A 15,078-nucleotide genomic window follows, 5' to 3' on the forward strand; every position below is an offset into this window, starting at 1 on the left:
ACAAAAAGATAGATGGCTCCTGGATGATACATTTGCATTTGAAAGAGATTTGACTTACTAGACTTTTCAGAGGGGAATTTTTTCCTAGAAACCCCAGCAGGTACCCACTTGTGTCTCATGACCTGAGCAGACTCATATGCAAGGGAATCTAGGAAAGCAAGAATCCACTGTTAGTGAAATGAAGGGTCTGACAGCAAGGAAGGCTGCCGGACGGCTCACCAGCGGGTGCACACTGCCCGTCGTGCCCTGCCATCACCTCAGGCCCAAACCATCACCCCAGGCTCAAAGTCTTTCCAACTGGCTTTATCTCTTGATTTCCTGCTCCTGCTCCTGGGAGAACTGAGCAATCGCTCTGTCCTTACTCTGGCGATCTCAGCTTACCCTTAGACGCCTTCCCCTCCTAATTCCCAGAACCAACCAGTCTCCGTGTCTCAGGATCACCCTTCCCCTCTCAAGGGGTCTTCGCTCTCTCCTTTCCTTGTGTTTCTAATCTAGCGTATTAATTTGGACCCTCATCACTTCACAGCCGGACTGAAGTGCAGCTTTCTGCCCTCATCCCAGAAACTACTTTCTCATGTTTCCCATCCAGAAAACTTCCAAAGATTCCCCCCCCATTAACCACCAAAGATATTTAAAACCCTTTAGCCCTGGGGCACATGGTGGCTCAGTGGGTTGAGCGTCTGCCTTCCATTCGGGTCATGATCCCAGGACCCTGGGATGAAATCCCACCCCGGGCTCCCGTTCAGCAGAGAGCCTGTTTCTTCCTTCCCCCTCCATCTCTCCCCTCCCCTCACGTCACTTTCTCTCAAATAAATAAATAAAATCTTAAAAAAATAAAATAGAAAACTAAAACTCATTAGTCTTACCCTGAAGATTAGCCACTCTGGGCTGCCATGGCTAAGAAAGCGGACTTTGAAGTTAAACGACTTGTATGATGTTTGGCAACTAAGTTACCTCTCCAAGACTCAGTTCATTCATTCGTAAGGTGAAGGTGGTAATAAAACAGGGCATGCATGGGAAGTGTCAGTAAATGGTGACTGTTATGTCTGCTGCCATTCTTGGTATCAGGTCCTAGCCCTCCTACTATGAATTTGGGTGTGTGGGCACCTAATACATCCACAGTAGCTGCCGATCCTAACTGCTGAAATGAAGTCCAACTCTTCCATTAGCTGAACGCCCCTCTAGTCTACCACTGAGTACCCACTTTATAGACTGATTTTCTGTCTTTCTCTCCTTGATGAAGGTAAGTCCCAAGGGTAGGACCATTTCGAGCTATGCTACTCTTCAAGAAAGCTTCCACGATCTTCATTCGCTCTGAGGTAATAAACCCTGGCTCGCATTCTGACGCATTCTTCCAAAGGATACTATGCTTGCAGAAGCTGTCGCCCGTATTTATTTTTCTTCATCTGACATCCTTGCCACTTCGAAATGCAGAAATGAAGATATGGTGCTTCTGTGTTTCCTGATGTCACAGTTAGACTGTTGCGGTCCATTTTCAGGACTGGAGACTGAAGGTCACACCAGGGATGAAAGTGACGCACATACGACACTCTTCTCGTTTGGCATCATCTTGTGATTTTGTTTTTTCATCTTCAAATTTTTACCCCTCTTAATTCGATTCTTTTGCCAGTTTCCCCCAGCCAGCCACAATAAGAGACAATATTGTATATTAGAGCACCTGTTCTCTGTTTAAAAAATAATAATAAAAGGTGTATCTTAAAGAGAAGCAAGTCTGTGCCCCGCTAATCCTTTCCAGCCACAAAAGAATTCCTTGGAATTAATGCTTTTTTTTGCCCTCTGAAATTATCCAGCAGTGAAAGGCAGGGACAATGCCCCAGTTCACTAGTTCATTTTGCCAAAGTGCTGGCAGGGGGCTGAGCCCTGCACTCCCTTCTTCCTCCAGAGCTTGGGCCAGAGGCAGACATGAGAGTCTCCCCATGTTTCCATTCTATCCAGGAACACTTATTCGTGAGGGGTACCGACTCTGGAAATAGATCACCTGGGTTCAAATCATGGCTGTGTGACCTTGAGCCCGATCCTTAACCTACCTACATGTGAGCTCCCACCTCTAAATTGAGGTTACAAATGGACTGGCCTCAGAGGACGAGGTGAGAATCATGAGTTAATACGCGTAAAGCGCTCAGGGCGCTGCCTGCCGTATGATTAGGAGCCGTGTAAGTGTGAGCTCTCGTTGTTACTAACACTCTTTCTCTTGGCTTGGCCACCTGTCAACAGTCTTGACGGCTTACTGGAATACTTCCTAAACATTCCCCCAAAGCCCTCTATTCAAAACCTCAGGCCAGCCTATGAATCAACCAATTTCACTCTGCAGAAAGGAGTCCAAGAAGAATAAATGGGGAAAGCTGGATACAGGGGAGCTAATGCTTTATCAGGTTCTTAAGAAATCTGGACAATAGAAATGCAAACTGCCTTGCCTAAAGGGGGTCCATATTTTATTCCTCGCCAACGAAACAATGTTCTCCTTAAAAGTCAAACAGCATCCTTCTCACTGCCTACTCTCCATAAGCTCCGACTCAAATACACATGCCACAAGAGAATTGTTAATGTCTGCACACCTCAAATGGTTTGGGCTCATTAAAAATCAGACCCTTGACAAGTCCATTAATCCTAGGATCTCAACTCCAAGGTCATGTTCACGTCACAAAATTGTACCCAGAGCACCTATGTGTGATGTTACTCTTAGGATAAAAATGTGGGCTAAGATTTTAAAAATCTTTCTAGTCCTTCTTCTCACTTAGCAAACTTCCTTAAAAAATAAATGTTATAATTTATACATGTAAGTGATTTTTCTCCCATATTGTGGTTTTTAAAAAAAATCATCTTCAATAATACCTCTAATGGCACGATACTAGAAACTAAGACCGTTTGAAAGAAGTCGGTTTCAACTTCTTAGTTTCACGATAAGAATTTATGGGCACATAAAAACCATGATGGCACACATAGTAAAAGTTCTTTTCACCAGAAGACTATATACATACTTTGAAGTATCTGTGCTTCAGGTCTCTTAGCTCAGAAAGTGACACTAATGAGAAGCAAAAAAGGCCAAAAGAAAGAAGGATGGCAGGGAACTAAGAAAGCGAAGTCCCTAGAATAATCTGAAATTGGCTCTATCCATCCTTTGAGAGTTGACTAATAGAAACAGGGAACCTCTGTTTCCACTCTATAGTTCCAATTCTCGGTGAATACTGTCTGTGTTCCAAGTGCAGTAGCAAAATAATAAATCAGACTGAATTCATTGTAAGTACGACCCCATTCAAAGAGACTAAATGTTTAGTACAATTCGATTTTCTGTGGTTCACCTACTAGTTCCCAACATGGGTTGGGGTGGAAGGTTGGTACAGGACCAAGAAGTAACAGCCAAGCCAGATACACACCATAAATAAGACGACTTTTAACATGACTGTGTTAGTGAAGGAGATATTTCTAAATTAAAATTGTAATTTCTAAATTTAATTTAGAATTTTAAATTCTAAATTAAAAATTACCTTTCTTGGGGGGATTGGTAAATAGATGATGGAGATTAAGGAATGCACTTTGTTTTTTTCTTTTCTTTTCTTTAGTAAAGACTTTATTTACTTATTAGTCAGAGAGAGAGCACACATGAGCGGGAGCAGCAGGCAGAGGGACACATGGGTTCCCCACTGAACAAGGCAGCCTGACGCAGGACTTGATCCCAGGACCCTGGGACTGTTACAGGATTTTTTTCTCCATGGGTGCCCATGGTTCTTGGCCACACCTATTTGAAGAATGAAGAGGTAGACCAGACAGAGTGCTGGGGAGCAAAGCAAAGTTTACTGAGCGATAGCAAAGTGATAGCACAAAGCTCCCAAGGAAGGAGGGGATCCTAGAGGGTCGTCCGAGGAGTGCACTTGCGATGAGAACTGAGTGGTGAGTGGAATGGCTGAATCACGATATGGTGAGCGGAATTGCTGAATCACAATGTTATACACTTGAACCTAATGTAACACGGCATGTTAACTAACTGGAATTTTAAAAAAAAGTCTAAAAAATTACCTTCCTCCCCAGCCATTCTCCTCCTGGGCACATATCAAAGGGAACTGAAGATATATGTTCACCCAATCATCTGTACATGAATGTTCCTAACAGCATAACTCACAATAGTCAAAGGTGGAAATAACTCAGATATCCGTTAACTGATGAACAGATAACTAAAATGTGGTATATCCATATAATGGAATACAATTTGGCAATAAAAAGAAATGAAGTACTGATACATGCTAAAATATGGATGAATTGAGTGACCGGGTGGCTCAGTCGGTTAAGTGTCTGCCTTTGGCTCGGATCATGAACCCACGGTCTTGGGATCGAGTCCCACATCAGGCTCCCTGCTCAGTGGGGGAGCCTGCTTCTCCCTCCTCCCCACTCATGCTCTCTTTCTCTCGCCTTCTCTCTCTTTCTTCAAATAAAATATGGATAAACCTTGAAAACATTATGTTAAGAGACCAATCACAAAAGGCTACACAATGTATGATTTCATTTATATGAAATGTCCAAAGTAGGCAAATCGACAGGGACAGAAAGTAGATTAGTGCCTGCCAGCAGCTGGGGAAGGAGAGAACAAGGCATGCCTGTTGATTGGGATGGGGGTTTGGGGGGGGGAGTGATAAAATGTTTCAAAACTGATTGGGGTGACCGTTGCACTACTCCATAAATATACTAAAACTCATTGCACAGTTTAAATGAGTTTTATGATATGTGGTTTATATTTCAATAAAGCTTTTTTTTAAGTTTCTTTTCTCTCATTCTTCACCCAATAAATATTCATTAAGCAGTTGCTCAGTACAAGTTACAGGGTTAATAGCGGACTATTTAAGACACACAGTAGACCTTTGTCTTTCACAAGGGACACTTCTGGAAACATTTCCAAATTGTCAAATAAATGATTACCACTAGGGCTGAGACATTGCACAACTATGGGGGGGTGCCATTCATTTTGGAATCTATGTGAATGATGTCCCTAGGAGCTGTACAGAGTAAAATCTCACGGCCATACAGGGTGGTCCTGGGGGCCAGGAAGAGCCTAGCCTGTAGCTTTCTTTCTGGAAATTCCCTCTCCCTATCACCGCCAAAGAACCAATTCTTTTTACTTTTTTTGTTTTTTTAACTTTACAAGAATTGAGTACGTGCCAATGGTTTGGGATATAGACAGTTGCTCAGCTGAGCCATAGGGTGATTGCCAACACTCAGTGCAGATCTCCGAGGAAAAGGTCCATGCTTCGCTTGACTGCTTGACACTACCTCCTTCCAAAATTTCTGAAAGAGGTTCCAATCCATCATGTGGCTAGAAATTGTTAATCTTCTTTATAGCCAAATAATCTTTTTCTGCATATTTGAAACATCCTTTTCAAGATGTTACTAATTGCCATCCTGTCTCCTCGGGCCTTTTTGAACTGCCGAATACTCAACTCTCTCAGCTTTTGAAGTAAATACAGTCAGCAATCGAGTATGTATGCTTTCTTGATCAAACTCGTTTGAGTTCACTTGTATCCCAACCAGCAGAGATGGAAGCTGCCAATCTCTAAGCCAATGGCAGTGACGCATGTTCTCTTCTATACATCAGAGATGGTGGGAAACAGCGAGTCACAATCATGATAATTCCTGCTGTGTTTGCTCGAGGAGCAGGAAAGCAGAATAAATTGAAATGACCAAACTGAGACCATATTAGTATCTATGTAATGTATCTAATGCATATGATGATATAGGACTAATTTCCCAAAACTGTAATTCTTTTTTTTTTTTTTTTTTTTTTAATTTAACCAGGAGTGCCTGGGTGGCTCAGTCAGTCAAGTATCTGCCTTCAGCTCAGGCTATGATCCCAGATTCTTGGGATCGAGTCCCACATCAGGCTCCCCGTTCCACAGGACGTCAGCTTCTCCCTCTCCCTCTGCCTGCAGCGCCCCCTGCTTGTGCTCTCTCTCTATATCCAACAAATAAATTAAGTCTTTTAAAAAATTTTAAAAAACATTTAATTACAATGACATATTTCAGACATATAAGGTATAAAAAATAGTAAACATCCCATGTCCACACCACCATACATAAGCCATAAATACAACCGGAGCTCTGATCACATTATTCTTTTTTCTATTTATTTTCAAATGACTTGGGAAAGGACAAAAGTGTGATAGATAAAGCCTCTTCAGGAATTGCAGAACAAAACATGGGTGACATCCAAGCCAGCATTCTGGAAAGATGCTGCCTTGCATAGATACAAAGGGATTACGTGACCTAAGCTAACGCCACTCCCCAGACCCATTCCCCGCTGAGCAGGGAACCCAATGCAGGGCTCGATCCCAGGACCCTGGGATCATGACCTGAGCCAAAGGCAGACACTTAACCATCTGAGCCACCCAGGCGCCCTCAAATACTCATTACTGAAGCATCCAGGCCCCTCTGCAGAGGTGAACGAACATATCTTACCCATTTATAGTGGGCAGATGGGTGCATGAAAATACCACAAGTGGCTACATCTCTAAATACTTATTTCTGGAACAAAATCTCCCAAGCCAGTAGACACGTAACTTTCTGTCATGAACACTCTGTAAGTTTTTCTATTTGTATTAGGGGAAAAAAATAATTAGGAGTTTATCTACTTTCCGATCCTTCTTACCAACACTAGCTGGGGAAGTTTAAATCCTCCTCTTCACCTGGAAATTAAAAAAAAAGAAAAGAAAAAAGCCCAGAGCCCAGGCTGTTTGCAGGCAGCTGGTACCAGTAAGAGGCAGGAAGGTTGGGGACAAAGGTAGGGAGAGCAAGAGATGATTGACCCCCGATGTGACACCTCAACTCCTGAACCCAGAGAACACAGGGCATTGAAACAATATGCAAAGAGGACTAGAATGGGTTTCCTATGGGATCGGAGAAGGGAACGAGTTCTTCGATTATCTAATATTTACTGTGAGTGTGATTATTACACTGCATTCCCCGCCCTAAAAGAGACCCGAGTGAACAGACCCAGGAAGGTTATCTTCTGGCTGGCACAGCAGAGGACGGTCGGGGGCCCCAGTGTGCTCTCCCTTCTGACAAGCCCGGCTGGGCAGCGTGAGGCCTGGGTCTGCGAGAGGGCCTGGGAGACAAGCAGGGGAGGGAGACAGAGGGCGGCTGGCCCAGGCCACTTCCTCAGATGTCAGGCCCACCGCCCAGGCTCTGCAACCTACACTGTAATCACAGCCTCCGGCTTGCTGCGAGCAGACACGGGGTCTCCCACTCGCTACATCTTAGCCGCAGTTCTGCAATCCGAGTAAAATCCCCAGGATTAGAAAGAAAAGAGAATTGAAAGACTATTCCTGCTGACCCGTCATCAACCCTCTCAAGACCTGTTTTTTAATTTGCTTTTGGTTTTGTTTCTCTGCCTATACTTCCTGTTCATAACGAGCTCCAGTCCCCCCTTGATATAAAAGAAAACGTTTACTAAAAATTATGGACAGAAAAAGAACCATCTGTACACCTCACGTGTTCTTTATCAAGTATTGATACTGGCTTCTTTCTGAAAATAATCACAGATGACTTTATAAGAGAGAAATTGTGTGTGTGTGTGTGTGTGTGTGTGTGTGTATCAATCATACAAACTATATACACATATATGATAAAGTAGGAAGAAAAAATCAGGGCAGTGATTTAAAAATTTAAAAATTAATATAATCACTGTAACTGAGCATTCAGAATGGTTTTAAGCCTCCGTCAGACCATTCAGGCAAAAACAGAAAAAGGACAAAGTATGCGTAGTCTGTGCGGACATGGGGCCGTGGTCTGGGATTCCCTAAGGATGTGAGGCTGTCCTTTTCTCTTTCCACACATCAGGTGAAGTCAAATATTATCTAGTTTAACAAATGTTGCTCCGTCTCTCCGTCTTTTTTCAGTCCTATGAATTAGATACATTTCATAAACACTCTCATGTGTCTTCAATCCTTACTTAATCGTCCAAATTCACAGGGACTCCAGACTCACAGAAATTGTAGCTGAACCCATCCTAGCTCACCGGACTCCCACGCTTCATGGAAACCCGTAACACATTCCCAGAAGCATGATCTTAATGCCGTAGGTTATACATAGGGATTAAGAGACGAAAGGAGAGCCTATCTCTCCTAATTCTTGATCTCTTGCTATTCCTGCTTAAGAGAAAGAAATCCATTGCACTATACCAGAGGAAAATAAATTTGCACACGTCAAAGATCGAACATGGCACAAAAGGTTTATAGGGTCAGATGTTTTGATAGTGAGGGAACCTGATAACAGATAAGCCCATGGACTTCTTTGCAGCTCTTTTTTAACCAAGAAACAGAAGAATGGAAGGACCCAGCTAAAAAACTCAATGTCTAGAGATGAATTGGATTTTGTTGCCACTAAGCTGATTTACAAGAAACGCAGTAATCTGATGCCTAAAGGCCAAGTCTCTTTAATAATGGATGGTTCTGCATTTACTAAACTGTAGAGAACAGATCCTTCAGCATTCGGCAGAGGTCATCTAATTGAACTAAATGGCTTTGGGGGTCTAGCAAAAGAGTGGAGAGATCATCTCTCCTTATGTATGAAACATACATGCCTCTCTAACCTAATTAGGTAACTGAAACTTTCACAACGAAGAGTTTCCGAATTACCCTAAAAAAATGGCTGCCTCTAGGTTCAGACAGCAGAGTTCCCACCAAAGTCTCCCTTCCCACACCGTAGGCCAGTCCTCAGAATACTGCCGGATTTGTAGAACAGTGCTGCTGTAAACATTCATGTATTTCACGTACAAGATTTTATGTAGACCTATGTTTTCATTCTCTTGGGTATATACCTAGGAGTGGAATTTCTGGCTCATGTAGTAACTCTATTTTTTTAAGATTTTATTTATTTATTTGACAGAGACAGAGAGAGAGAGAACACAAGCAAGGGGGAGTTGGAGAGGAAGAAGCAGGCTTCCCACTGAGCAGGGAGCCCTATGTGGGGCTCAAACCTAGGACCGTGGGATCATGCCCTGAGCTGAAAGCAGATGCATAACGACTGAGCCACCCAGGCACCCCAGTAACTCTATATTTAACTTTTTGAAGAACTACCCCATTGTTTTCCAAAGTGTCTGCCCCGTTTTACTTCCCACCAGCAACACATGAGGGTTTCAATTTCTCCACCTCGTTGCCCACCCTCGCTAGTGTCTGTCTTTTCCATTGCAGCCATCCTAGTGGGTGTGAAGTTGCAGCTCGTTGTGGTTTGCAGTTTTGGTCGCATTTCTCTGATGACAAAGGATGTTGAGCATCTTTTCATGTGGTGTTTTTTGTGTGTTTGTTTTGGTTTGGTTTGGTTGTGGTCATTCACGTATTTTTTGGGGGGGAAATGTCTGTTGAAATATTGTGCTCATTTTTAATGGGGTTATTTGCCTCTTTCATTGTTAAGTTTGTCTTCTTTGTTACTTCAACTTTATTGAGGTGTGATTGACAAATACAATAATTCTTTACATATTCTATATAACAGACCTTATCAAATACAGGATTTGCAAATATTTCTCCCATTCTGTGGGTCATCTTTTCATTTTCTTGAAAGTGTCCTCTGAAGGAAGTTTTTAGTTTGATAAAGCCATTTATCTAATTATTCCCCCTTTGGTTAGTTGTGTTTTGCATGCCGTAGCTAAGAAACCATTCCTAATCCAAGGTCAAGAATATACAATAATTTTTTAAATTGAGATATAGTTCACATATCATTCTTAACTTTTTTACTATAACCATAGCACATACACCAAAAAGTACACACAACCTAAATGCATAACTTAGTTATTCTAGAACTAGCATCCAGGTCAAGAAACAGAGTGTTGCCGGATCCCAAGAAGACATCCTCTAGTGTCCCATCAAGTGCTTCCCAATCCTAATACCCTCTCATCTCAGTGACAAGATTGTGACTTTTGAAAGCAAGCCCCAAATTAGATCCATTTTTATTGGAACAGTGTTTATTACAGTCATTGATAGCAAATATTGTTGGATGAATTTACAAAAAACGGAAAATCAGTCATTTTTACTATTTAATAGTATCTCCTGCAATTTTCGATGGGTGAAGAAGTTTAAATTATTGCACAAAGCTGTGTTTCCCCATCTGTTTTTGGTTTTTGCTTGTTTTGCCCCAATCTGTCTTAGCTACATGACACATTTTGATTAGTTAATGACTTACTCTAGATAAAGCAAAGAAAATAACAGTGTTAACAATAAAATAGCTGATAGTTACTTATTGCTTGCTTACTGTATGCCTGAAACGCTGCCAAGCATTGTGTCAATCTTCACAATGCCCTTACTGAGATGTCTCCTTGTATCTCTTCCCTTATCTGCTCTCCCCCTACCCCTGTTCTTTAGTTTCTACCAACAGAAGGACCAGGGCTTACCAAGGCTAAGTGATGTGTCCCAGATCACACTAGTAACAAACAGCAGAGACAACCCTTAATCTTCCCTGATAATTCAGAAGCCCAAAGTACCTGAGAGCTGCCCTTAAATCTGGTTAGGAAAAAAGATGCTCCCTAGATCCCTGGTGGTTTTCTCAGACATTCTTCCCAGTGTATAGACACTTGGAACAGGAAGTATTCGATAAATTGGTGTTTATTATAACACATTTCCTTATTGTTGGATGTTGAACCCATTCTTGGTGCTTTCTTGTGTCACTTTCTGACCAGGAAATGGGCACTATGGGAATTAAGACTGATAAGTCCCCCTCAGTAACATTATAACTGTTCCTGCATTTATTTATTTATTTATTTGGACTCAAGAACATGTTCAATCTTTTATTTAGAAACTAGAAACAGGGCACCTGGGTGGCTCAGTCGATTCAGCGTCTGCCTTCGGCTCAGGTCATGATCCCAGGGTCCTGGAATCAAGTCCTGAGTTGGGCTCCCTGCTCTGTGGGGAGCCTGCTTCTCCCTTGGCTTCTGCCTCTCTCTCTCTGTCTCTCATGAATAAATAAATAAAATCTTTTATAAATAAATAAATAAATAAGCAAGCAAGTAAATGCTATAAATAGTCACCCAAGTAGATTAAGCCACTCTGTAGCAGACTCTTAGGTGTGTAGTTTTTACTGCACATCCCAAGGGCCCAGCAGAAACGGCGGGTGAGAGGCCTTCCCCACTTCTGGATGCTAATGGAACAGGTAATGGGCCGTTGTCCATGGATACATTTCACGCTGGGGGAAAAGAGACAATTTAAGGAAGTGAGCGGCTTCTGGGTAGGAATGTGGTACAGCATGTTCCTGCTTTAGATTTTCGATGTAAGGGAAAGTGGGTGATCATAAAGAAAGAAGTAGGACCAGTAAAAGGTAAATACATATGCAGGTGACCACAGAGCCGTGCGATTCCATAGAGAAATACCCAGAGCAGATTAAGGGTCCCTCAGAGGTGTTTTCTTCAGACAAGACCTTAATGGTTCTTTTTCAGCATGAAGATAAGTGACATTTCATCATAAAAACGGAGCTGGATATTATGAAGTAGTGCACATAAGCTTGCCCCCACACATACACACGCTACCTTTTACCTCTTCCCTTTCTAAAAAGGTGCAGACATAGCACCAGATAGGAACTTGACATTCTTGGCAACTGTTTTTTTTTTTTTAAAGGGGAAGGAGGGGCCAAAGGAGAAGATGAGAGAGAATCTTAAGCAGGCTCCATGCCCAGTGCAGACCCCAATGTGGGGCTCGACCTCACGACCCCGAGATCATGATCTGAATGAAAATCAAGAATCAGACACTTAACCGACTGAGCCACCCAGGCACCCCTCCTTGGCAAATCTTTGAACCAGCTTTTAATGAGAATACAACCAAGACCTAACTGAAGAATTCTCCGTTAACATCACTACCTTCTGTTTATGGTGTTACTGATGGGCTGTCACCCGATGGTGCGGTACTTGTCTCATTTACGGCACACAGATGGGAATATATTAGTTGAATTAAATTCTGCCTGAAATGTGGGGTGCTAAATTGCCCATAGCTGGCTTGTGGCAGTGTGCTAACAAAGTAATGAATTCAGTCTGAGCCTAGAGAACACAACCTTGGCAAAAGCCTTCTTGGCATTTTTAGCCTCGTTCGTTAAGTGGTGATACATTTTCCAAGAGCTTCATTAGCAGCTGAAGGGGGAAAATCTATCAGGCCATGCAATTATCCCTTTACTGCCAGGTCAGTCCTGTTCCAGGGACCATTCTACACGACGTGGCAACGCAATCTCTGTTTTCAGCTCTATGAAAAACTCTCAATCAAGAAAGGTTATTTTATTTTTTATTACACATTACCTTTGTACATCATTTTTTCCCTTTTTATCCTTATGTTTTTCTTCCTTCTTATTTTGACATCCAAAAGTATTCCTTTATCTGTAGTTAATTTTATTTTAGCTTCAACAGTAACTTATTTTCCAAGTATTGTATTAAAAGGAAGGTTCTGCAGAGTAGAGTGAATACCATTTTCTATCTTTTGAGAATTGGCTTTCAAGTATATAGTGCTTTGTGGTTTCAAAGCATTTTCACCTTCAAAAACTCACTTGAGTCTCGCAGAAACCCTATGAGGTAGACAGAGAGATGCAGTATACTTAGTGGCTCTGGGTCTGGGGTCAAAGGACAGTCTTTACGTCCCTTTCTTCAGCTGCAAAGTAGGGTTTATAGTAAGACCTGCTTCATAAGTGTGTTGTAAAGAAGAAATGAATTAGTGCATATAGAGCATTAAATTTGGGCATGCATTAAATACTTATTGCGAGGCAGTTATAATTTTTTTAAATGTTGCTAAATCTTGTATGTCAATGACCAGTAAAGTTTTAAATGAGGAGAACTTTCCAGAATTTACTAGATCAGATAGGACTTAGCAGACCCATTCTTATGACATTTTTCACCTTAAATCTCAAGCTTCCCTTCTAGGAAGCTCCAAATCTTCTTGTCTTGTCTTAGTTTCGGGTGTACAGTGTAATGATTCAACAATTTTATACTATAGTTAAGCTACGCTCACCACAAATGTGGCTACCATCTGTCCCCATATGACCCTATTACAATACTATTGACTATATTCCTTATGCTGTACTTCTATTCCCATGACTTACTCATTCCATAAATGGGAGCCCGTACTTCCTATCTCCCTTCACCCATTTCGCCCATCTGTCCACCTTCCTCCCCTTTGGCAACCATACCTTTGTTCTCTGTCTTGATTGCTCTATTTCAGCTTTTTGTTTATTTATTTTGTTTTTTAGATTCCACACATCAGTAAAATCACATAGTATTTCCCTTTCTTACTTATCTCACTTAGCCTAATACCTTCGAGGTTCATCCACATTGTCTCGAATTGTACGATCTCGTTCTTCTTTATGGTTGAGCAATATTCCATTGTGTATACACACCACATCTTCTTTGTCCACTCATCTATCGATGGGCAATTGGGGTTTTTCCATAACTTGGCTATTGTACATAATGCTGCTATAAACATTGGGGTGCACATATCTTTTTTCATTGGCATTTTTATCTTCTTTGTGTAAATACCCAGTGTTGGAATTACTGGCTCATATTGCAGCTCTATTTTTAATTTTTTGAGCTACTTCCACAATGCTTTCCTCTGTGGTTGCACCAACTTATATTCACACAAACACATGATATTTTTTGTCTTTTTGATTCTAGTCATTCAGCAGGTATAAAGTGATATCTCATTGTGGTTTTGATTTGCATTTCCCTGATGATGAGTGATGTTGAACATCTTTTCATGTGCCTCATTGATATTTGTATATATCTTCTTTGGAAAAATGTCTAGTCAGGTCCTTTGCCTACCTTTTTAAATTGTTGTTTTGTTTTGTTTTTTGTTTTCGGGGGGTTTTTGGTGTTGAGCTGAATAACTTCTTTACATATTTTGAACATTAATCCCTTATTGAATAGATCATTTGCAAATATATTCCCCCCAGTCTTTGACTTTTTGTTTTACTGATGGTTTTTTTAACCATATAAAAGATTTTTATTTGGTGTAGTTTGGAGAGTTGACTTTTGCTTTTGAATCCCTTGTCTTAAGAGACAGATCTAGAAAGATGTTGCTATGGCTGATGTCAAAGAAATTACTGTCTATGCTCTCTTCTTGGAGTTTTATGATTTCAGGTCTCATATTTAGGTCTTTAATCCATCCTGAGTTTATTTCTGTGTACAGTGTGGAAAAGTGGTCCAGTTTCATTCTTTTGCATGTAGCTGTCCAGTTTTCCCAGCACCACTTACTGAAGAGAAAGTCTTCTCCTTGTATATTTTTGCCTCCTTTGTCATAGATCAATTGATTGTATAAGTTTGGGGTTTTTTTCTGGGCTTTCCCTTTTGTCCCATCGATTTGCATGTCTATTTTTGTCCCAGTACCATATTGTTTTGAGTATTATGGCTTTGTAGCGTTATCTTGAAATCTGAGACTGTAGTACTTCCAGCTTTGTTCTACTTTCTCAAGATTGCTTTGCTATCCAGAGTCTTTTGTGGTTCCATGCAAATTTTAGTACTATTTGTCCTAGCTCGGGGAAAAATGCAGTTGATGTTTTGATAGGGATTGCATTGAACCTGTAGATTGCTTTGGGCAGTATGGTCATTTTAATGATATTTGTTTTCCAATCCATGAGCATGGAATATCATTCCATTTGTCTGCATTGTCGTCAATTTCTTTCATCAGCGTTTTTTTAGTTTTCAGAGTAGAGGTTTTTGGTCTCCTTAATTAAGTTTATTCCCGTGTATTTTCATCTTTTTGGTGTAATTGTAAATGGAATTTTTTAAAAATTCTTTTTTCTGGTACATTGTTATTAGTGTTTAGAAAAGCCACAATTTCTGTGCATTGATTTTGTATCCTGCAATTTTGCTGAATTCATTTATTACTTACAATGATTATTTTGGTGGAGTCTTTTGGGTTTTCTATGTATAGTATCCTGTCATCTGCAAATTGTGACCACTTAACTTCTTTTTAGCAATATGGATGTCTTTTCTTTTTGTTGCCTGACTGCTATGGGTAGGACTATGTACTATGTTGAATAAAAGTGAGAGTGGACATCTTTGTCTCATTCCAACTCTGAAAGGAAAATTCTCCATTTTTCACCATTGAGTTTGGTATT

Source organism: Mustela nivalis (assembly GCF_964662115.1).
Source record: "Mustela nivalis genome assembly, chromosome: 4".
Lineage (NCBI taxonomy): Eukaryota > Metazoa > Chordata > Mammalia > Carnivora > Mustelidae > Mustela > Mustela nivalis.